Here is a 23,807-nt window from a genome sequence, read left to right as displayed (position 1 = left end):
TCCTCCTTTCCTCTGGCACCAGCAGATTGTGTTCATCTCAGCCTTTAATCATTTTCCCTCCCAATAGTCATGTGCTGCCTTTTCCCGCCCCGGATTCCTCGGAGGACATGCAGCCCACCCCCCACCACCGACCTTTTTTTCCCCACAAGAAGCAACCAGAAATAATATGGCTGGATTCCAGCAGGTGTTCTTGCTACTTTCCACTTGTAATCCACTGTATGTTCTTTTTTCTTTTTTTTTGGGAATGTTGAATTGTGGAGTTGCCCATCAGAGGAGAAAAAAATCCATCGACTCTTCGACAACTAATGGATTACCAAATGATGGTTGTTTCGATTTTTTTTCCTGGTGTGGCATCTCAACTGTTGTGGTAGTTTTTTTACACACACACGTGTCGGTCTTTGTCTAATGACAGAAAGCAGTGCTTAAAAAGGGAAGGGGCGTTTTCTGGAGGTCATCAAGACGGAGCGAGCAAACCTGAAATCGGCACCGCAGTCGTCCCTCTTTGCCTTGATGGCCTTACACAATGTTGCCAATGTCTCCGTCTTATCTAATCGGGCCGCGCTCATGTCGTCAGAGGCCTGCAGACTCTGTGTGAGTGTGTGTGTGTGTGTGTGTGTGTGTGTGTGTGTTTAGGAAACATTGGGTCATCGCACTCCACTGCTGAAAACGGATGCAAGCTTCATTACCTTCAGCACTGGAAGAAAAAAGCTGCTATTTGTTATTTATAGCTGTCTTTAAAAAATGATATATACTATGTGTCATTTTTTTATGATTCTGTAAAATCAATCGATTAATCGACTACTGATCAATTATCAAGTTAGTCGTCGACTATTTTGATAATCAATTAGTGGAATATTTCCAAATCCTCTGAATTTCAGCAGTAAATATTCTCAGATTTCTCCAGTCCTCTGTGAAAGCAGACAGATTATTTTTGTGTTCAATCAAAATAAGACATTTGCAAACATTTGCTTCTGCTTTGGGAAAACAAACGATCAACATTTTGGCTGATATTCTGACTGATGTTACGGACCGAATCAGAATCATCAATTTATGTTCATTGCTACATTCCATAGTTGACTTCTTTAGGACGGCAAACTCTTTGAGACGAAATCAACAGCGCACTCTGTTTTTGCCGAGATTGCATCGAAACGTTTTAAATTCAAAATGGCTTCCACAGCAGAAACGAGTCTCGACGTGGTTGAGAAAACTTGCTGATTTTTGTCTTTGAAATTAAGATTACTGCCAACGATTACAGCCATTTGCTTTGCTTCAGTTTTGCAATGTTTGAGGCAGTTTAACGTGAGATTGAAAAACAGTGGGATAAGAATTGACCCTTGGGGGACCCCACATGTGATGTTCCTCCATTGAGATTGAGAGCAAAATCCCAGACAGATATGATGTTCTTTCCTGTTTCCAAGCTCAGGAAAAGTTCTCTACTTGTGAGTGAAGATGCTATCAGTTAGCATCCGGCTCTCGAGCAGGGGTTTTGGCGGCCACTTTGCTCGGGATGACTGCTCTTCATTCAGCCAGCAAAAAAAGCGCTTGTGGCCAAAGTCAACCAGCAGGGATTTAGCCTCCATGAGGAGCCAATTAAACGCAGGAGGGCCTCTCTGAAGGATCATAACAATGATAAATGCACCTTTGTGGCAACCTTTCGAGGCAGGCAGAGATGTTTTATGTCTCCACATAATTTAGCCCTGGCTTCAGTTTTTCGTTTTTGTTGTCCTTCTTCTTTTGTACACATCAGGAGATTCCAAATGGAAGCTTCCCAAGGAATTCTGATGAGTTAGCGCTACGATGCGGCATCATATCGCAGTTTGCTCCGGATGCATCCACTTTTTTTCCACCCCCCACTGTTGTCGGAGTCACAATGCATTATGGGTACAATCGCACCAGACTCGGCCTCCTACTTCTATCCAGGGAAGCGCTTTGGATGTTTGCATTCAGAGATTTTGCTAAAATGACCTCTTCATCGGGTTTGGTCATTTATGTATACAATATAAGAACTAAACAACATAGCCTCAATTATATAAATGATTTTTTTAATAACATGAATTATTATTTTACAATTAAATTGTCATATTGAATTAAATTAAATGATGTTAAAAAATGCAGACAATATAAGAAGTGAAAAACAGGAAATATGAAAAAAATACAAGAAATTAAACTATTGATTAAATACATGTAATATAAAATGTACAAAACATCATGACACAATCTTACAATTATAAATTGTAAATTATTACGAAAAATACAATTTACCGTTATATAATTTATAAGAAAGAAACAAAACATGTAAATTAATTGTTTAATATGAAATATTATCAGAGATACACTTTATATTAAAAAATGTGTGGAACATGTACAAATATTAGGGAAAAAAAGAGATTTTAATTTTTTATGACTGCATAACATCTTAAAAGTTCATCTAAGCCTAACCCATAATGGAAATAATGAAAAACAAAGTCAATCTCTAAATAATTTGCAGATGGAAAAAAAGCACGTTTATTTTTAGGTTACTTATATTTCTGTTTTTCCTTCTCTTTTTGAGGCACTTCATTGGTAATATTAAATCAATAATATATACAGTACAGAATAATATAAAGAAAATTAAATACATATTTTTAAAGAATGTATGAAATCCAAAGACAATTACATAAGCGTATTTTTTATTTTTTTATTTTTTTTTAAACTTTTGACTATACTTATGTTTGGGGGAACCGGGGGGGGATTTATTTTTATCAACTTAAATATTATTTTTTAAATTAGCTAAAAGGGGAAAAAAGTTTTTTATTTCACATCTTTCCTGACCAGGAAGTCATGTGACCCTTGTGTAGCCTTGGGCATGAAAGCGCATGTTGCGTTTCCCTTCATGTAGCGGTATATCTTTAATTGCGCTCATTCAAAGTGCATCTTTCTGTCGGGGAATTAAAGACAAATCTCCCTGAATGAAATAACAAGTGTGTGCATTTCACATAAGCGCTTTGCCAGCAGTCAGCCGTCGCGTGACGGCCGCTGCCAATCACTCGCGTCGCTCCAGTCCGCCGCTCAGCCGCGTTATTGTGCTTAAACAAATCAATTCTCTTGCACTTGAGCTTTTTCCATCCTGTGTTATTATAAACTGTTTGCTGCTCCCAGAGCATTGATTCTCCCCAACACACACACACACACACACACGCACGCACGCACACGCACGTGCACACGCACGCTCGGGAAAAGCTGTTGATGAGCACAGAGGTGTCTGGGGGGAGTCTGGCTTTAAAAAGCAGGCGTCCTGTGCAGCTCGACCCATTGAGCAGTGACCCCTCTCCACTTTCTTTTTCAACTCAGGAGGAAAAAAACAAACTCTCCACAATGATAATAATAAAAAAAAGGGTAGGCCACCACAAGGAATTTCTGATGGTTTTTGTTGTGTGTTTTTTTTTTATACTGTTTGCAGCTTTTCACCTTGTCCTGTCAACCACAACCTTGAGCCGAGGTGATCCGCTTGGATGGATTTTTACAAGCTTTGACGTCCGATGTGATATTCTCAACAGGCTACAGCTCGAGTGGGAATTAGCAGAAATACGGCGGATAAAAAAAAAAAAATGCAATCAATGTGAATTTCCAACGAATGCAAACTGAAGTTAGATTTAGTTGTAGAAATGTTGGGGAGACCAAATGCAATCGACGCTCATTCACCAAATTGGACTTGAGCAAATCCTTTTCCTAAGAGCTTGCAAACGATGTGGTAAATAGTCGTGAAAATCCATGTAGGGAAAAATGCAAACACCATTTTTTTTCCTACAAGATTAACTCATTCACTGCCATTGACGGCTATAGACGTCAAAAATTCATTTGAACTATTTCTATTAGTTTAACTTTTTTTTTTAAACCCTTTTGTTAACAAGAGTATGAAAACCTATACATTTTTTTATTGTTCATTTAGAAAAGATATAAAATTTGTGATTAATCATGAGTTAAGTCGTGAAGTCATTTGATTAATTACGGTTAAAAAAAAATGATCGCCTGACGTCCCTAATTTTTAATAATCTTTTCTCTTATTTTTAATTGCATCAAGCGATTAAATTTTGTAATTGTAATTAATTGCATGACTTCAACAATTAACTCACGATTAATCACAAATTTTATATCTGTTCTAATTGTACAATAATTGTTTCTAGGTTTTCATACTCTTGTTAACAAAGGTGGGAAAAAATGTTAAACTAATAGAAATAGTTCAAATTATTTTTGGACGTCTATAGCCGTCAATGGCGGTGAATGAGTTAAACTGAAGTGCAAAGTAGTCGTAGAAATGTCAGAGAGAGGACACGTGGCAGTCTGCACATTTTTCTAATAGGCTGCAACAAAAGTGGGAAATAGTCGTCGAAATGACGGCACAAATTTCCAACAAGGTCAACGTTGTCCAAATATCAAAGCTAATTCGTGCAATCGACGCTCATTTGTCAAACTGGACCTGACCAAACATATTTTCCATTTTGATGCGAGATTTGGTCATAGAAATGTCGAAGGAGACTTTTGACACTCATTTGGTCAATTTGATCACATTTATCCTTCCAACTGAATCTGGAAAGCAAACATGCGACATGGAATTGATCCGCATTTTCTCCAAACTTGATGAGATGCATATTTGCGTTACATGATAAAGTAGTGGAAATATGAGCAGACTTGAAAATGTTGACAAAAAAAAGTACAAAATTCAATTAGAGTGCATGTTGACTAATTGACTTTTTGCTGTTTGAGTTGCAGCATCATTAATGCTACCGCACGTTGTTCATCGTCTTCCGTGAACCAGGAAGTCGCCTAAAATACTCAAATATGGCACTCCTTGTTGCAGTTGTACCACTTTTGTTAACAGTTAAAGCCTTGGAGGAGGTCTAAATCTCAATTGTTTACCTTCTATTTTCTTCTCCGTAGGAACAAAAGACTTGTCGTGCTGGGGTGTTCCTCTTGCTGCTGTGTGGATGGGTGGGAGGGGTCGTCTTCCGAGGTCAAGAGTCGAGGATTAACGTCAACAAAGGTGAGGTGTTTTTTTTTTTGTTTTTTTTTTGCTGAGGCGTCTGAGTTTGCCACTGTGTCGAGTAGTTGAAATAAATGTGCTAATGAATGTTCCTGGTTGTCGGTCAGAAGCTGCGTTTTGGCCCAGAGGAGTCAACAAATATATTGCTTTATTGTAACATTATTTTAATAACACTTTTGGAATAATAATGAGTAGCTTGCATCGACCAATGGCTGGTTGCGGTCAGCTTGACCGTAAACAGAAGATTCTGGCTGCTCCTTATGAGGTTAAAGACTGAGAAGGCAGGTTAAGGCTAATATTGATGCTAATATTGAAAGCTAACATTAGAACCAACGTAAGATAACTGCAGGATTTTAATCTTGGAAGCTTGAAGGCGACTTAGTGTCTAATGTCCAAGCTTTGTTTGGTGCTAACCTCTGAAGCTAACGTTGGAATGTAACTTTGCCGCTAACTTTGGAAGCTAATGTTGTTGCACACATTGTAAGCTATTATTAAGAAGTAACAGAAGCTAACTTTGGAATCTTAACATTGGAGCTAACGTTAGCGGTAACGTAAGTTAGCAGCTGAGATGATGTTGGAAGCTAATATTTAAAGTTAAGAAAAACTGGATCATCTGATATTACAGTTCAGTTTTTGGAATGGATTCTAAGGGTTTTGTGATTGATTAGCTAGTTAGCACATGCTTGGTTGGCTAACATGCTAGCGCAGTGACTATATTTTACTTGGTTTAAGTTTTTGTGAATTTTTTCATTCAAATTAGCGTTGAGAGGAACTCAAATCTAATTCACTGATGGAATAAATGTTTGTTTGTTTGGAATAAGTTGTGCAAATGTTTGTGGTTTCGTTGGCAAATGCAATCTTCACTTGCTAACATGCCAACTTCACTATTTAGAACTGATGAGGATTAGTTTTTAAAATGTTTCAGTTGAATTAACCTCAAGGAAAAACTGATAATAAATTTGAATGAATATTTATCGGTATGTTTGTGATGAATCGTGTCGGAATTTGCGTTTACTAGCTAAGCTAGCTGGCATAGGCTTGCTTACAGGTTACTCATCAGCATTTCCGAGAACAATTTTTACGAATGCTTTCACTGAAATTTGCTGAGCACTACTGTATGTATAAATGTTGAAAAAATGCAAAAGATGCTGCTTAAAAGGGAGTTTTTGTTGATATTGGTTTGTCCTGTGTATTATACAATAGCAGCAACGGCTTCATGGATTAAGAATTGGGGCATCCAGCGCGTAGATGAGAGTTAATCTTGATGGCTGCTGAGAAATAATACACTTGTTCTGACAAACATCTGCCTGAGTGGGATAAACCAAAGCGATTATTGTGGAAAATGTCATGCGAGGTAGTACCCCCCCCCCCTTTTTTTTTTTTTTTTAGCGACGGACGGCTGCAGTCTGTGAAATTCTGTCTCCGGAAAATGAAGTATGCGCCCGACTGTGATTAATGACTATTTCCCTGTTTTTGTCCGGTCCGGTTTCAACTTCTGTTCCTTTACTGCGCTTTGCGTTCCCTGGAGAATTTAGCACAAAATTCAAAGCCACTGTATTTTGTTCTTCTTGGGACAAATGGAATTTGCCTCTATGATACATATCAGTGGTTTATTTTGATATCATTTGAGCAATAATGATAAAGACATGCACTTCTGAATTTCATTTTGAAAAAAAATTACTTTCACTCATATGAATATTTGAATTCTTGGCATTTGTTGCTATCATTCAAAAAGTAGTAATTGTTTCTAAGACAACATTAAACAACAGCGATGCGGCAACTTGTGCACGCTTAGCGAACTTAACCAATCCTGGCAACGGATCAAAATGTTGTTGTTGTTGCAGGTTAAAAAAAAACAACACACAAACATCTTTAGCAGTTAAAAATGCTTGATGCTTGCTTTTCTTTCTTTCTGCAAGAAGAGAATGAATTTCGGCATCCATGCATTCATCCACTGGCATTACTATGTTTGGTTAGTTTGTTTCCCTCGGCCCGGGCACTTCCTGTTTTGGTCCAAGCCGCATATTCCGCTCCCTTACGTCGCTTTGCTGCGTTGATTGGTCCGAACTCGGAGAAAGTCAGCGTCCTCGGTACAAGATGTATTTTCTGAGGTTTGCAAACTCGCAAAGGTTAGTCTTTACCAATGGAAATGAATGAAAATGACCCCTATGACCCCCTTCCTTTAAGTGACCCTCAATTCAATTCATTTCACTCCTATTTAATTTCAATGGGAAGAAGATGGCAATTTGGAGTATTTCCAAAACTTGCCATGAAGATTTACGGGAGGCTCTTCATCCATTTGACCCCATTTTTCTGTTTATCCCCTAATTTGCAAATATGGTCGATTTTGTCACCAGATCCTACTTGTAAATCTCACTTTCAAGCTTTTTGTCACGCATGACTTCATTTGTTCTTCATGATTTCCCCCCCCCCCCGCTTTCCTCTGCGAGTGGCACTCGGTTTGATTGGTGACGTCTGAAGCGTTCCAGGCTGTTTGCGGACGGCAGCCGCGTGTACGCCTAATGAATAATTGCTTTCCTCTGTGAAATGCGAGGGACAGACATTCTGTTCGAGGAAAAGGTGGGGGGGAGGAGAGTTAAAAATCCCCTTCCTGTCAGTGCTCTCTCTTTCTGTTCTGTTCTGTTCTGGTGAGATCTGGAACTGATAAGTGCGAGAGGCCTCTGGTACGCCAACAGGAAGGATAGAGGGTCCGGCCTTGGAGCCCCCTCCTTCCCGCCCCCTCCCGCCTCTGCGCACATGTCCACCTCGGCTGCACAAACAAAAGCAGTGGGACCCGCCACCATACTTGAGCGTGCAAAACATCCAAGCAAGGCCGACTGCTATTGTTGCGCGCAGGCTTTTCCACTCTGAGGATGAAGTCAAGTGAAAGTCCTTCGAAAGCCCGCAGGCCGTCAGTCGGCCAAGACGACCAAAGACCGCCTCTGCGGATGTTCCACGACGCAACTTGTCGTCAAACCTTTGACACAAACACCTCGAAAAACATGCTCCGTTGTAAGCTACTGCAACATTATGCACACTTTGAACATAAACTCTGCAGCGGCAAAAAACAAAAACAAAACTGCTTTGTAAAGTTCAGATGGGAACTTTCACCGGCTCTTTTATCTCGAATGCTCGCTAATAATAACAAGCAGGAGGCTGCATGTTCTCAGATGAACTATTTACTGGATGCACTCTAAAAACAGTTGGGTCCAAAGTAACCCAATTATGGATCAAAAATGGAGCGATCCACTGGATGGCTCAATTTGACCCAACTTTCTGGCTTGCTGTATACAAAATGACACATTTTTTGGACCCTAGTAAAGGATCTGGGCAAGATTGTTGTTGTTTTACGGGTTAGGGTTATTTTGGTCCCAACTGTTTTTAGCTGAATGCGGAAGAAGGTCTAATCTATTCGAAATGCTCTCTACTCTTATACTGTCTTGGGCTCAGCCTGGCCCATATGGAAATGTGTGACCTGGTGGTCTTAACCTGTTTCAAGTGGATGCGTGTGCGATGCAGAAAGTGCAGAAAGATGCCAAGCCAGGACAGGTCACAGCCACCTCATGGTCAAGCTCAAGTCACTTAAGTAATCATTAAGAGGCCTAATCTAACAGCTTCAAAAATGTTTCATTTAAAGATCAATTAAATTGGACAGAAGTAATGAAAAAAAACCTGTTCTTAAATATTCTTTTTTGCAAATGTATTGAACATAACTGATCCACTGCCAACCATTTCCAAAACTTTTCTCTTTTCGAGTACGAGTAGGGCCCGACCGGTGACTTGACAAGATGTTTCGAGTAAGTGATGTGGAACAAAAGTCCTCTTGTGAGGAATTAGTGAACTTGATAGATAGTGGGAATTTCTTGGATATTCTTATATTCCTCAACTGGTTTGATTTTGCAGATAAACATTCAGCATGTGACTTGACAAGACATTTTCAGTTGAGCTTTGAGTCATGTTCACACACACACACACAAACAAAGGATCCTCGAGCGCAGGATATCACCAAGTTGCCTGCTTTTGTTTCTGTTGATTTCCCGCCGTTTCCGGTTCTCCGCCACCTTCCAGTCATGTTGACTCCATGTTGACAACATTGACTCAAATGTCAGCCACGCGCGTGCGTGATACTTTGGGATTCTCCGTCCTATCTCTGACGTGGGCCGTGATCCAGGGCGGCGTTCCCTCCGCCAAAAAGCCCAAGATAACAACACCGTCCGGGGCGACGGATCAATTATTAGCCCGTTAGTCACCAGCGAGAGAACGAGCGCGCTCAACGTGGCATCCGTCAAACCTTTTTTTTTTTTCTGTGTGCGTGTGTGTGCGTTTCCCTGTGGAGATAGGCTGCCCTTAGCTGGGGCCCGGGAATCTTGGGCAGCTCTCCCACTGATGGGGGAGCTGCGGGGTCGAGGTCAAGGAGCAGCGTCGGAGCCGTCGCGGCGCTGTTTTGCCAGTAATGGAAGACACTCCGGATAGCGATTGTTAACATTATTCATTGCCTTTTTAGGGCGGGGGGGGGCATTTTATCTGTTACCTTTTAACATCAACAAGGTAATGTGCACTCTAAAAACTGTTGGGTCAAAAATAACGCAACTATGGGTCATAAATGGACCGATCCTCTACTTGGGTCGATTTGACCCAACCTTGAGTCAAAACAACTCGTAAATATTGGTCAGATCCTTTACTTGGGTCAAAAAAGGGTTATTTTGTATAAAACAACCCAGAAAGTTGGGTGAAATTGAGACATAAAGTGGATCGCTCCATTTTTGATCCATAATTGGGTGACCCAACTGTTTTTTAGAGTGTCTGTAAATATCTTACAAATCCTGATCAAAAGCATAAATTCGGTTATCGGCTTTCAGATTCGTAAAAAGGCCGATGCCGATGTTTGTCAAAATGCCAAATTTTGGGACGGATAATTGGCCTGGCCGATAATCGGTCTATCCGTAGTCACTGAGCCTTAAGCAATCCAGACTTTTACAACATGCAACAGACTAGCGTCGAAAATATTAGCGCCTAACCCATTCATCAATCTGCCAATTTTATCGGCTGACATTAACGCTTTTCAAAATGGACGTGATCGTATCACCGCTATTTTCTTGTTCGAATGCAAACGTTCTTCCCGTTCTCACGTCAATTAGGCCGTTCAGTCCGTCTTTTGAATGGAATAAAAAACAGGCACAAGCCAAGCACATAAATGGGCAAACAGCCATTAAAAGGTGAGCTGCTCTTTGCTTCATTACTGCTCAGCACTGCCCCCCCCCCCCCTCCTTACCTTATGCAAAAAAAGTCCCCAGGTGCATGAAAGATTCATGGCCACCCGCTGGCCGCTTCCTGCGCGCTCCACATTGGGCCTTTTTCCCGCCTCCCCCGAGGACACTCGCTCAAACGCCGCTGTCACTTGCACTCACTTACACTTGGCTACTGTCGGCAGCTCTGGAGGCTACGGGCTGCTTGTGTGTGTGTGTGTGGGGGGGGGGGGGGGGGGTTGGGGGGGTCGACGGTGTGTGCGTAAACAGCTGTGTTTTGCCTCAGAACGGACGCGACGGATCTAGCGTTACAACATTATGATTTCTCATGTGAGGTGTGGTGTGGTTGTTGTCAGTTATCTCCATGCAGCTTAAGGTTAGTTAGTTAGTAGTTAGTTGTGCAACTTGTGCTGGATGGCAAATCATGCAGTTAGGATGAGGACTCCCGTCACTCAACAGGATTCTATTTTTATAGAGCAACCTCTGCGATTTCTAAAGATGGGAGCCAGCAAAAACAGCCGAGGCCCCAGAATTGAACCCTGTGGAACACCATAATGTGTAGTTTACTCAAATGATATTGACAACATTTAAAAGCACTTAAAAGTCAAGACATAAAAGTAGGTTTCTAATATTGTTGACTGTAAACAAATACAGTATGGAGGGAAAAAAGTTCACGTTTTTGACCTGGATTTAAACTCATTTTCACTTTCTTAAGCATCTTTGCATCGTTGGTATTTGTCTGGGGATGTTTTTCAGATGGTCAAAGCGCCGGTCGGAGTCTATCAGCACCCCAAGATTTTGGACTCAAAGGGTCTTGTGGCTGAGTAGCTCCGTTATCGTGATCGGCTTCTCCTCAAAGCCCGCGTCGGGCATCCGGGACATGTGAAAGGAGCGCATCCGTCCGAGAGCTGGCGTGAGGGAGCGGCTCGGTCACATGCGCTGGCCTTGAGGTAGCGCATGGCAGCTGACTGGCCCCATTCACATGGAAGGCCACTTTTGCCTTGTGTAAGGCGCCGATCACGATGGGCCGAGTCACAAGAGTCCACAATCTTCTCCTTGGCCCCACTGCAAATCTTCTGTTTGCCGTCTTTGTTGCCGCTCGCGTTGGCATGACCGTCTTCCTTTTTTCCTGCCATTTTTCATGCTGGATTCCCGTCCGTCTCCGTTGACTTCATGACCGGCCGGCGTCGGCGTCGGCGGCACCGGATGGCCAGCCTCAATCTTGTTTGCTTTATTCCACGTTTTCAATATGGACGCCGTTTGTTGTCGGGATTTAAGCAAATAACAGTTTTAGTCATTTCAAGTGTTTGGAGAAATGATGACGTTCATTGTACGAAGATGTTGCAGGTTAAAGATTCAACTTCCTCCCCCACCCCACTTTGAAATGTTTTTCTCCCCTCACGCCCAATGGCCGTTAGTACAAAGGTCCCATTGAAATGAATGAAGGGGCTTTGTTTTTCTGGTCTCGGCGTCAGTTTTCTTTTTTTTGTAATATTGTGTAAGAAGCGAACGTTGGGCTTCAAGCACAAACGCTCCAATGTACAAGTCTGAGTCATGTTTTGTCATGTTGTTCCACTTGGGACCTGTAGGAGGCAATCATCACATATTCAGACTTGGTGAACATTTGAATACACAGTAGCCAATCTGGTGGATTTCTTAAAATTAAAAAAAAAGTATGCTTGTTTCATTTTTTCGTTTGAAAATCTGTCATTTTGAATCTAATTCATTCCATGATCAATCTCTGAACTCGTTTTTCTCGTACTGCATATCAAATCAATTTTCCTCATTGAAACGAATGCAAATGCTATTCATCTGTTCCAGCCCGCCAAAAGATGAAATAATATATACAAACTGTTGTTGTGAAAGAGTTTTGGTGGACAAAGAATTGTAAAATCAAGCAACGGCTGAGTCAATCCCATCTTGCTTCGGGTTATTGTCCCTCTGCACTGTGAAGCGCTGCCCAATCAAGCGTTTGGACATATGTGAGCAAATAATCCGATTTCGCGAAAACACTTGAGAATTCCGACACATCATCAAGAAATCCAATTTGGCAGCCGCACGTGTCCACCTGGCTAACTGTCCCAATACTTTTGCTCTCTTGAAAGTAGGAAAAACGCTTGTCGTTGCCACGTGTGCGTTCACCTGATTTGAAAGTCTTCCTGAAAAGCACATCTTGTTGCTTGTGTTGCTGTTTTCAGGCCAAAGGATTAGAAATGGTGTCCATGTGGCAACATTTGTGGAGCCGCGTTTATGTTGTGACTGCCAAAGATTGTGCTACTCCACTTCGGACTTTCGGAAAGCAAGTTATGACTCGACTTTCTTCGACTTTCTTGGTGACGAGACTGAAGTGGAAGGTGAAGGTCGGACTTGTACTTGTGAGCGGCGCGTACAGTATGTGACCTCCTCCCACCTTTGGCCGCAAATATGCCGGCTCCTCGCGCCGCTTTGACATTTCTGGCTATCCAAACGTTCTTATCGGCCGGCCTCGGAGCAAACACGCAAACAATCTGGCCTGTGTGTGCGTTTGCCGTCACATGGGCCGGACGGGCTGGCAGAGAGAGAGCGAGAGAAAGAGAGAGAGAGAGAGAGACACACACACACACACACACACACACACACACACACACACACGGTGCCTGTCCTGGTATTTCCAGACGTTCTATAAACAAACGCACCCCCTTGTTCGCTTGGCTGAAATGATCAAACCGGAATACAAACAAGAACATTCCAGCTCCAATTTGAGATACGAGCGCCGTTGGGTCGCAGAAAACTCGACTCGACCCATTTCATAAGCAAATTGAAGTCAACGCTAACAGGGGCTAACAACTAGCATCGGCGTCGCTGTTGTAACCCTTCTCGGAACGAGAAATGAGAAATTCCGAGAATAGAAAATTGCCTCCAGTAAATACTACAAACTACTGAGATGATGAAGCGTTAAAGATCCATTTCTTAACATCAGACGGACATTTTGGGCAATTCCAAAGCCAAGTTTGAACTCTCTTTTTCTGACAACTTAAAATTTTGGATTTTGGGGATATAATTGTTTGAAGAATATTTTATTTAAAAATAAACATAAATATGTAAAAAAAATAATAATAATTTGACTAAGAGATCCATATGGAGCCTTGGGAGAGGTAGTAGAGAGCCACATGTGTCTCCAGCGGTTGCAGATCCGCGATCTGGAGGCGATTCCTGGCCCAAGTCCAAATCCTGAACATACGTACTGTAAAAGAAAGCGAGCTCGCCGCTTTTGTCAGGTGGCTGCTCAACAAGCGAGCGTTTGATGAACCGGTTGCCATCCTTTGAGAATTTCATGCTTGGGCCTCCAGAATGTTGAAATTCAACGGCGGCGGATTACAATGGCGAGCGTGTGTGGGGGATGTAGGTCACGCCAAAGACTCCATTTCCTCTAATATTGTAATCCTCATTTGTTGTGCCAGATCCGCATTTTGCAGGTCTTTTGTCAGACCTCGAGCGACTCTCGTCACATCGCCGCCGCCGCTGATGCTCGTCGTGCTCTACTAGATTAAAGTGTAATTGCACATCCACTACAGTAGATGGCAGTGGCGCCCTCATTGTTAGCGTGTGCAAGGAGATGTAGCTCTTCTACAGAGGTGTACTTGCATCCATTTTGTTGACAAATGATGCTTTTTATAGTTGCGTTGGAGCATTTTTTTCCGATTGCTACAAAAACGAATTGCTTTGAACGCCACATGATGTGATGTGACGTCATATTCCGCATTCATGAACTCATGTCTGCCTTTTTGCTTGCCATCCAAGAATCACATTCAGCCTCGGCCAATCCTATCTCATTTACCGACAAGTCAGAAGGTTGCAGTGGAAGGGAAGGGGGGGGGGGGTTGTCTGTGTGTGTGTGGGGGGGGGGGGGGGCTAAATATGTCACAGTTATGGAGGACGTAGCGGGATGCTCTGAATAGTCCCTCCATCTGTCCGCATGACTGCGCGCAACACGGAGCTTTGTGGCGGTGGATCCGCTCGAGGGGGTTGTAGCATAGCAGTGAGTCGGTTGGGGGGGGGGGAGGGCCTTGTTTCTGTAAATAGCCCACCCTGCGTTAAGAACCAACATGACCTCACCAACCCAATAATGTTACTTGGCTCCATCCAGGTCCGATGGAGCAGAGTCACGAGTCTGAAGTCTTGACCTTCAACTTTGTTTGGAGCTTTTTCCCATCTTTCGTAATCCACAGTCGGACATGTTTTGGTTTCGGCAAAAACGCTGCTTTCTTACTGAAAAACCGAGAAAGCAGGCTGTCAAGCCCAACGGCAACTTTGCTGCTCATGTCATTTTTTTTGCTTTTGAAACATCGAGACTGAGAAAGGGCAAAATAATCATTTCTTCGCACGCCTCAAAGCAAGCACACGCCGTTCGTGACGCATATTCAAGTTGAACGTCTTTTCTTTTTTTTTTTTTTACAGTGCATTTGTCATTCACTCCATGAAATCAAGCAAGTCCTAAAATTGGCGATTTCGGTCTGAGTCAAGTCATGTGACTGGAGTCCGCCTCCTCCGCCTCACATCACGCGCGAAAGGATCCATACAACGTCTTGGCTGTGGACACAAAGGGCGTTGAAAGCGAATTTGCGGCGGTGCAGCTGGAAGTCGGTCATTTGGAAGTTGCGCGCCGGCCTACAAACGGGATATTAGCATCGGCGTCGGTCGTGGCGCAAGCGGCGCTTACTTCAAGGTCAGGACAACAATCATCTCCTGCTGTCAGTGACTCAATTTCATTTGTTTGACCGATATGAACTCAAGCTGTCTTTCCCGTGTCTGCCACTGGAGGGAGCCTCATGATGTTGTTACAATACACCAGAGGGATCTGGGATCTGTAGTGCCAGGATGCGGCAGCCATTTTGCATTTACCCAATATTTTGTACCCGCCAAGCAGTCCGTAACACTTTGGATCCCCGCCGTGCATTTCTCAACTCAATTGACTTGTTTGTCAAATCATTTCTGCTCTTTGAAATCAACTAAAAGGCCATTCATCCGTAAGGAAAATCCAAACTATAGGGCCTGACGTTGTGGTTTATTTCAGGTCGATTCGGATATGTATTTGGCAGAATAAAATTCTAATAACCGATTTTATTGAAAAATAGATATCATGAATATAACAATTTCTTATTTTGGTCAAAGAACGCTTACAAGATATAAATTACAGGCAGTACGTTTTGCAATGTTTTCATTTTGTGTTGATTAAACGTCTGCTTGGCTCATGGCTCGGGGCCATTAATCGGTTGCAGCCACCCAATAAACATCAGAATGATTATTTTTTGACTTTGTGGTGGCAAGTTGAACAATCGAGCAGAAGCGACACAGGAAAACGAGAGATGAGCCGATTACATGAGAAGGAAGCGGCTAGGAAACGCCGGGCCACGTCCGCCCTGGCCCGCTTCCTCTGCGTGGAGTTCCTCTCCGCCCACTTTCTTTGTGTGTGTGTGTGTGTGTGTGTGTGTGTGTGTGTGTGTGTGTGTGTGTGTGTGTGTGTGTGTGTGTGGCTGTTTTGACATTTTCCTTGCCCCCAAAAAAAAGTCTATAGAATAAAACATTTAGCTGATTTTACTTTAAATGTGTATAATATATAATGTTAGAAACGGATTATTTTGCATGCAAGCTTGATTTTAACGTAATATTTTCAAAAAGATTTTATTTTGTCACTTTTACATTTGGGTTATAATGCAGTGTTTTTTTTTTCATGTTCACAGTTTTTTTTTAGTGTTGTTTCAATATTTATTTTTACTTTGTTTTTCATGTTTATTTTAATTCTGATGTTAATATTTTGATAAAATACAACAGCACAAATTAAGAAGTATGAAGCACAAGTAAAAAAAAAGAAAAAAATAATAATTTTCTAAATACATTTTAAATAATTGTACTTAACTAAATCATTACAAATAAAAAATTCCCATATTTTTGTTTTCAAATAATGTTCCTCATATTTTTGAATTTCTAAATTTTAATGAAATAAAAAAAATGTTATAATTACAGTAAATGTATCAATAATATTTAATAATATGCAATTAATTAAAAATACATAAACTAAAACTGATATTTAAAAAATATAAAATAAGTAACAATAATTAATTACTAACAAGAATAACTAGAAATAAAGCACAAGTTAAACGTATTACATCAAATGACCGATCAAATGCATTTTAAACAATTCTATTTTCATGTTTTTTTTTTTAAGGTTTCCTAAATTTTTCTTAATTTCTCAGTCGAATACTAGCATCTACATTTATTCATCTATTTTCATTTTGTCTCCTGCTGTGTTCTGTGTGAAATGGGGGAGGCGCATAAATAAATGTAGTGGCGACTTGCATGCGTGTAATTGAAGTGAGCCCTTGGCAGGTTCAAGTGCGTCTCTTTTTCCTCCTGTTGTTTGTTGCTCATGTCATCAATTCATCCTAATCACAATCATCATTAGAGCTTTTTCAATCAAATAGCCACCAGCAAGCCTAATCAAATAAATCCATATCCCCCCTTCCCCTTCCTTCTCTCTCTCTCTTTTGGCTGGACGGGGAGTGTGTGTGTGTGTGTGTGTGTGTGTGTGGGGGGGGGGGGGGGGTCACCAAACAGACGGAGCAGCTCGTTTGCATAGCATTTAAGCATGTGGCTGAAGGAGCTTTATTAGATTCATCCCCCTGGTGGGGGGCCCAAGCATGGCTGGACCAACATTGGGGGAGGATGCAATCATCGGAGACATTTTCGTGAGAGTCATAATCGTTTATGAGCTCATCAAAAGTGCACAAAAACGTCTTTAACAATCTTTGTTGTTGTTGTCAGTTAAAAGGATACACAAACAGATTTGGTTTGCATTATGAGTTTGCGGCTGGGGGGGACGGTGTCTTCTGGAGCAGGTTTTAATTAATTAGCCGCTAAGCCGGAACACATGGAACAGCGTGCACAAACCCCATTAAACACGCAAACCCGACCAGCCAAATGCCAGTTGATATGTGCGCGTGCCCCCTCCAATACACCCCCGGCCCCCGCCCCCACCCCCCGCCCCCACCCCCCCCTGCTAGCTGATGTGAAGCTGCTTAGCAGGTTAGCGCTATACTAATGAGACCGTTTGGTAAACACATCCCAACAAGCCTGACTGCACCGAGCGTGAGACCCGAATTGCTTCTAGCGGCTAAATTGCTAAATTATATATATTATGGTATTACTATTTAGTTTTTTTTTATTTTATTTCATGTATATTTTCTTTATGTATTCATTTATTTTTAGTATAAATAAATTATTTTTATCATTATTATGACCTCCAGGTATGTCTCGTGACTCATACTGCCCCCATGTGGCCAAGGTGTGCACACCAGAAGCGGGAGCAGCACAACGTCCATTGAATTGAAGCAAAAACAATCCCTAAAAAAGTGACAAAAACTGTTATGACTTTATGGGGGCCCCTGGGCACATGGCACTGATGGCAGTCGATGCTTCTAACCACAAAAAAGGGGGCGGGGTCTTGCATTGTGGCAGTGGGGGAAGGAATCAGCGGCTGGACTACGTTGTGAAGAAATATTACAGATGTTGGTCTGCATGAACTGCTTCCCCTTTTTACGCACTTCCTGCTCAATGTGGCCCCTTTAGACACAGACCACCCTATATCCATGCCCCCCCCCTCCCCCCAAAACCTTTTCCTAACCTCATTTGCCGGCCGGCTTGACTTGACCATCCCGTGCAAGCAGCGGGGGCGTCGGGTTTCCAACTCGGTGTTTAGCAAGCAACCACCTCCCCCTCCCCCTCCCCCTCCCCCAAGCATAGCCTTCCTGCTGCTTGCTTAATTTCACTAAGAAAGGACATGTTAACCTTGTCACCCGCTCAGCGGTGGGGAAGGATGAAAAGCCAAAATGAGCGCCGGTGCGCCTTTGGTGACGTTGCACTTTCAAGTTGACGTTATCACCTCGACTGGATTTTGTCGTCGTCTTGCGCCGTCAACCGTCTGACATGTAGACCTTATGTAATGCAAACTTGTTTAAAAAAAACAAACAACTAAAACAGCTATTTGAGCTAACATTTTTAAAGCTATTTTCCAATATTTTGTTTTGTTTTTGAAAACTTTTTGTCATTATTTATGTTTTCCATAATATTTGCTTAGTTTAAATTTAATTTCTTTTTTTTTCTTTAAAAAAAAATACAAAAATATATATATACAGGTATATATATATATTATATATATATATATATATATAAAAGGAGAGCAATGATGATGACATCGGTAAAATTACCGAATGAACAATACTGAGCTCTCCAGAAAAAAATAAATAAAAAAATTATCATTTCTAATTCATATTTTTGTATTTTGGGGGAAATATATACTTTTTATTTTATTAAGTTAAAATCAATTGTTATTTATTCTTTCCAATATATATATATATTTTTATTTGAGGATTTTTGGGCATATATATATATATATATATATATATATATATATATATATATATATATATATATATATATATATATATATAGTACTTTTTTGGGGTAATAATTTAAGCTTTATATCCTCGGTTGTCATCAGACCACGCATGTCTCTCCAAGCTGACACTTCCTGGTTCTCCACCAATCACTAGCCATCCCATCCAGACATGCACGATTGGTGCCTTCAGGAACCTTCCCCAATGTGGGAACACATCACCTGACCCTTAACTACTACTGCGATCATCACCCTGTTTATTTGATTATTTCAGGATGAATTTGAAAACAATAAAAACATGTATCTGAAATTTGACCTGCGCTTCAAAAGGCTGTTTGACGTTAAAAGTTGAGAAGCCGTGTCGTAAAAAGTTTTAATCCGTCTGACCCTCCCCCCCATTTTGGACAACACGGAGGGGGAATGTGAGAGAGGAGGACATGTCGGAAGAATTCTGCTGGTAATGCGTGTCGATTGTTGGCCTGGAGCTTTTTTTTCCAATGTTTTGCAGCTGGCACCTGGCGAAGGACAGGAAATGAAAAGTTTTGCAGGGTCGAGAGCGGGAAGCGTTTTATTTGCTTTGAGTCATTGACAGAATCGCCCATCGAGGCTTTGCTGACCACTTGAAGGAATGCGCCACTTTTGGTGTTCAAAGAGAGCCACTGTATCGCTTTCTCCAGACTCGATGGCGCTCGGTGTCGACACTCGTGACCCCAAGCTCATGGGTCAACCCGACCCCACCTCTCATCTTCTCCCGGCTGACCTCGGTTCACCTCCAGCGCCGCTTTGTTGACTAACCTAGCAAGCGGCTAGCACGGGTAGCGTCACACGTTACACGTCATAAATGTCACTTTTAAATTGCAAAATGAACCTTCCAGTTTTCCTTTTTATCTTAAAATGACTTCCCTTAACCAGAATGGCACGTCGCATTGTAGGCTAAAGTACAATCAATCCTGGCGGATTCATGTGGCTTTTTGTAAATCATAAAAAAAGCTAATAAAGCTAGCTGAATTGTTTGCCAACCGCCATAAAACTCTACCAGAAGAAGAAACCAAGTTGCTATGACAGATGAAAAAGGGGCGGAAGTTCCACTGGAAGTACGGAAGCCGTCATGGCAACTTGTTTACCAGGATTGTACTTTAGGCTACAAAGCGACAAGGGAAGCCATTTTAAGATAAAAAAGGACAACTTTAGCGTCGTTATTACACAGATGGAGAATTGAGTGGATGTAAGTACGCATAATTTGCATATGCATTATTAAACACCAACAAAATTAGCCCATCACGATTAGCATTAGCAATTCAGGTAAGCATACACTAAGTGCTATTTAGATCACACATACATCATTATATCTACATGACACATCGTAATCGTGTTTAAAAGTGAATTACAGACGATGATTCAACATTATGCGATGAGTAAACAAGGGTAGAGCTAGCTGTTAGCTACCTGAGGTCAATAACTTCCTGTTTTCTTCTGAGCACGTTTAGAGCATGACTGCCCTCTACTGGTTAAGTGATGAACACATCTGCCCCCCCCCAAAAAAAGTCTGTGCATAAACATGTTTCCGGTGGCGCTTCGAGGCCGAAAATTGAGGTCGAGCTCTTTTCAAAGTAGACTTTTTTGTTCTGTCCAGCCCTGACAGTTTGTAAGTCGGAGTTGTAGCGGGCAAGACAACAAGGGAGGTGTGCAAACAGGCAAAAGGCTGGTGACAGCGCTGCTTTTGTTTTGTTTTCGCTAACGACAAGCCATCGCGCCCCCGGCTGAAGGTTGACTCTGTGATTCAGCCGGGCAGGAAGTGTTCGCTGCACTTTTCCCATCCGTGACCTCTGCCAAGCAGGCCTGAGCAGAACAATCCGGCTCCTGTGACTGTGACCGGGGAGGGCGGAGGGGGGCGGGGGGGGTGGCGCTGGGCGAGCGGCAAAAAGAGAGAGCCAGAGAAGTGGTGGGATTCTGCGGGGGTAACATCAGGCTCCTGCGTTACGCCAGCGTTCCTTTTCTTCTCCCGCCTGGCCCCGAGCTTTTGATCCAGATTGCACGAGGCACGCCGATGGCACCGCTTCCTCTCAAGCCAAACGGCCCTCTTTCCATTTTGGGTGGCTGGCGTATCAAGCCCCGCCCTCCCCTGGCAAGCGTCGCGGGCAGAGTGTGCAAAGTGGCCAGCTGCAGAGCAAATCAAGATATCTGGCACGTATACGCCGCCGCCGCCGCCTCCTCGGGAATCAGCCCTGGCATCTTTTGCTAAATTATCCGGGAAATTGTGGGCGATAACGCAGGTGTTGATATGCTAATAGCCGTTGGTGGCTGCATCGCCCCGAAAACCATCACCTCATTAGAAATGGAAGCGCAACGCCGCCCCCTTCCTCGCTGTCCACACTTGCGCACAAATGACGTCAAAAGGCCTTCAAGGTAGAAACAAGACATCTCGCTTCACAATTGTAACACCTCAATAAATTAGATATATTTTCAAGGTGCACAATATGCTGCTTATGTTGCCAAAACAAAACAAAACTGGATGGGCAACATTCGGGATCAGCAGGACACACTTTTTCAAGATCAACAATTGGCCCCCCCAAAAATGGTCTTTTGGCCCTAAACACCACAAACCATTTTTTTTAATGGTTTTCAAGTTTTCCAAAACAAAAACACAAAAAAAGCAAAAAAACTAAAATAATTGAAATAAAATAAAATATTTTTTTTAAAATAAAAATAAAACAAAGACAAAAAAGTACACCAATAAAATAAATTCAAATAAAACAATAATAAATACATGGATAAAGATGTGAGCACTACAAGACGTGTTTTACTTTCATTTGAGACTTTGCGCTTTCATTTACGTGGCTTTACAATTCAATATTGTTGCAATTATGAGCGCTTGATTATGAGCCGCCCTCCTGCTTTTTCAGGGACCAAACCTTATCAGGTCCATGAAGAGTCCTGCTTGGGGCTTTTTCCTTTTCACGTTTGATGACTTTTTGAGGTGAAATGCATGCTCAATAGGATCCCGGTCAGGTGATTGCATAACATTCCACTTCTTTGCCCTCAAAAACTCTTTGGTTGCTTTTACAATCTGTTTTGGGTTATTGTCCATCTGCACTGTGAAGCGCTGGATGTCAAAGTTTCTTTCTATCAATCGCACTACTAAGCCCTTCTAATGAAACAGTCACGATGGACTCTCATATCCTCTTTAAAAAAAATATATATATTTTTTTAAAAAAGCTCATCAAAATGGAAAAGGCATTGTCTTCATTATTTGCAAGTGTTGAATGAAGGCAGTTGCCATGGCGACGGCCATTGGAGGCTGAAGTCTGGCTGGTCGGAGGCCGGGGGGGCAGGGGTTTGGGGGGGTTACGTGGGGACAAAGTGACTCCTAATGGCGAGCTGCTATCCACAGCTCAGTCAGGAGACGATGTCGCGCTTGCACCTCCTTGTTGGCCAACAAGAACCGGCAAAACCACAACAAAACTCTTCCTTGCGACAGCAAGCGCAAACAATTTCCTTGGGGGAGGAACGTTTAGCATATCAACACAAAACATAAGAAGAAATGTTTTTAAAATATTTGGCGCCATCTTGTGGCATCTTGGTGCCAAAACAATATGTTGAGGCGAAGGGAGGAGCTTCCGTGAATCAGGCCGTAGCTTTGTCTAATTGAAAAAAAGTCATTTTGTGTCATCTGTAGGCAATTACAAATCAGTTTGTATGAAGGGAGTGTAATATTTTTGAAAAGCATTTGTCACATTTCTTCATCATTTTCTCCATCTCTGTTAACTGCATCTTTTTTTTTTCTGCTCCTTTTTTTAGCCGCATAAATGTCCACCAAAAAATGAGCAGGTTGTTGATGAAAAACAATGAATGGCGGAAGGCAAAGAAAAGGCCTGAAAGCGGCTTTGTGGTAATTACATGATATGAATGTGTTTGCGCACGTGCTGGTTTCAGTCGGCACTCGCTAATGAGATTAGCGACACAATGGCTAGCCGGGCTCACGGGCTGTCGCCACAGCCGCCACCTTTTCAAACATTGCCAAAATCATCATTTGTTAATATGATCATCTTGACCTTTTTTTTAATTTTTTTTTTACATTTTTCTTTCAAATTCACTTTTCCTTTCATAGTTTGCTTTATTTCTTTCCATGCGATTGTATTCTTCTGACGTCATGTTTTCGTACTGAACAGTGCAGTTATGAAAAAACACCTTTGCCAGCTTTCCTCCCCAAATTGTCCTAAATTGTCTTTGCCTGCGTCTCATTCGAATGCTACGTACTGTTACGTAATGTACGCCTTTTGCCCCAACTACTCGCTATGTGTCCTTTCCATCTGTGTCGTGCGGCATGCTCCCATTTTGACTGCGTGTAATCAGCAGAAGGCGGCAAAGCAAAACGGCCCAAATGGCGTATTTGTGCACGCTTAAGGGCTTCTTATTGCTTCATTTGACAGCAGAAATTGTACATGCGCCCCCCCGCTCCCATCCTTGCATACAGTATTTTTTTTTATGCTATTTTTAGCGCACTGTAGGATTCCGTAAATGAGGCAAAGTGTTGTGCGAAGGCGTGATCCACTTGGTCGACTTTCGTGCTCACCATTTTGAGAAATCATATGGCCGATAATAGATCCATTCAAGAAAATAGGCAACTAAATTACATTTTTATTATTATTATTATTATTATTATTTCTAATCTTTACATTTTCAGAGATGCTGCCGACCCTGGAAAACTCTCTGCACCTTCCGCACTCATCTGTTTCTGACACCCCAGAAGTCCAGAAGGGGATTTGACCCTTACCACTCAGCCCTTAGCGTGAGGCCTGCAAGCAAATTAAAAGAGTAGTTGTTTGTTGGGGGGGGGGGGGGCTTCTCCCCCATATGACATATGAGATGGCATGGAGGAGGCGGGGCTATGTTACACTTGGTTAGAGAGGACATTGCTTTGGCCCGTCTTGTTTTCCTTGCCAAGTAATAGTCTGGGGTGGCTCGGGGGGGAATCCCCCCCCCCATCTACCCCCCCCCCCCACCACCAGCACCAGCGCTGTGCTCCCTTTTTCTTTTGCAATCACGCTGCAGATGCGCCTGATGTCTGAACAATCTCTTGTGTGCTTCTCCAACGTGTGTGGGGGCTCCC

At 42.3% G+C, this 23,807-nt stretch overlaps 1 protein-coding gene across 2 annotated transcripts in view; it reads left to right on the top strand.

Annotated features, from left to right (window-relative positions):
- LOC144037902 (zinc finger MIZ domain-containing protein 1-like) overlaps window positions 1–23,807 on the top strand; it is a 59,371-nt gene that overhangs the window by 14,435 nt on the left and 21,129 nt on the right. For both annotated transcript variants that reach the window (XM_077549787.1, XM_077549786.1), the window contains exon 2: window positions 4,918–5,020. The gene's annotated coding sequence lies outside the window, so the exon portion shown is untranslated. The remainder of the gene's footprint in view (window positions 1–4,917; window positions 5,021–23,807) is intronic.

This window comes from Vanacampus margaritifer, chromosome 18, assembly GCF_051991255.1.
Source record: "Vanacampus margaritifer isolate UIUO_Vmar chromosome 18, RoL_Vmar_1.0, whole genome shotgun sequence".
Classification (NCBI taxonomy): domain Eukaryota; kingdom Metazoa; phylum Chordata; class Actinopteri; order Syngnathiformes; family Syngnathidae; genus Vanacampus; species Vanacampus margaritifer.
This window is presented reverse-complemented; position numbering and strand designations above follow the sequence as displayed.